Genomic DNA, 2045 nt, shown 5'->3' with positions numbered 1-2045 from the left:
AACGACAGAGAATTAGATATATTTTGCAATGGAAAGCTATACCTTTGTTTTCCAAGTGAAAAAACACGTATGTTAGTAGGTATATTAAACCTTAGTAACGAAGCTTTTAGTTGTGCCTAAAGTTTGATAATATTATTATTTGTATTTAATAATAGTTCTGTCCTAAATAGCCTAATAAGAAAATTTGGACCTTGCATAAAAAATATTTGCATAATTTTTATATAAATGAGCATAATTATGTTTACAAGGCCAAATTTTAAAAAAGCGACGTTCATGTAGTTTGCTAGCTTAAGTTCCGAATTCTCAACACATTAACAAATTAAGTCGGTAATTTAGTTACTTTTTCTACTTCACCTAAGTACCTACCTACTTTATCACAAATAGTTTACTATGATTGATTGATTACTATAAAGTACATAGTGTTTATTTTATTATGCAATAAATTATACTTAAGTGTAAAAAAGGAAGTAACGTTATTTATATACAAATCTATTGAACGTAAACACCTCATCGTGTCAAAGACCTCTCATGCAGCTAATTGAGGGACAGAGTAATAAATAACACACAGAACTTTTACAATGTTATTCTAATCAACAATATAAACCGTATCACGATCACATAAAGCTCATTTAAACTGCTTTAACAACATGACAGATTGAAGCCCATCAACATGTAATTTAGACGCCGATAACTAAAATATTCAAGCGAATTTACAAGATATTCGCTGTCACCTAACGTGGTACGAGTACATGGTAGATTTAATCTCGCAAAACGCGGTATACAATACTAAATTTAAATGTCAAATTTAACAAGAACTGCCTTGATTATGTGGAGGGTCACTCTAGGAGCGAGAGCGAAAAAAATATATTTTCGATATATTTGTAATAGGTAAGTACCTATACGTACGTGAGAAAGAGGTCTGGGAGCGCATTTTGAGACATGAAAATGAGTCTGATAAAAGTATCAGTGTCTCGCGCTCGCTATCGGTTTCTCTTCAAAAACGCAAACTGAAGCAATATATTTTTTATACTTTAAAATGCACATTCAAGAATGCAACCCATGCGTCCCTCAATAGAATTAATCTTCTGATTGCTAAGTGCAGATTTAACAAGATTATCGGCTCCGCAGACAGGTCGCAAGTCGCAAGTTGCAGTCGCCGCGCCGTGGCAAATTAATCAGACCGAAGGACTCTTAATCAGGCATCTTGCTCTTTTAGACTTAAAACTTGTCATGATTAATCATCAATCGAGCCCCTACGATTAGTGTGAATGGTTCCCGCTCGAACACGACAACAACGTCACGTCGGGGTCACCAATTTGGCAGTCGGAGTTTGGTATGCGTACTAATGTGTTGGGATTGTTGCAAATAAAAGTTCATACGCGGTAACAATAATTAATCTATATAAAAAAAAAACCTCTAAGATTAAACAAACAACAATACAAGTAGGGAGCGATATGTATATAATCGAGCTCGACCCTTAAATACTACGTACCTAAACGAACACGTAGGGAGCGATGCGATATCATTATCAAGCTCAACCTGTGATACACGGTACGAGACAACACCTACTAAAATTATAAATTTTTCCATAAGGAAGATGCAAATAATATTGTAGGAAAAAATATGCAAAGCTCTTTAGATGTTGATACTTATATTTACCTACTCGTATATTTTGTTAAACAAATATCTCATCGTATTCTGTTAGGCATAGATATTATTATAGAGCAGTGCGGTAATGAATCGTATAATAGTTATGATATTGTCTACTATTAAATTATTCGCTATATTTTTTGTTTTAAGTTACCTACTCTGCTTTTTTAGGGTTCCGTACCCAAAGGACCCTATTACTAAGACTCCGCTGTCCGTCCATCTGTCTGTCTGTCTGTCACCAGGCTGTATTTCATGACAGTTGAAATTTTCACAGATGATGTAGGTATTTCAGTTGCCGCTATAACAACAAATACTGAAAAAAAGAATAAAATTAATATTTAAGTGGGGCTCCCATACAACAAACGTGATTATTTTGCCGTTTTTTGCGTAAAGGT

This window comes from Cydia strobilella, chromosome 6, assembly GCF_947568885.1.
Source record: "Cydia strobilella chromosome 6, ilCydStro3.1, whole genome shotgun sequence".
Lineage (NCBI taxonomy): Eukaryota > Metazoa > Arthropoda > Insecta > Lepidoptera > Tortricidae > Cydia > Cydia strobilella.
Note: the sequence above shows the minus strand (reverse complement) of the source record.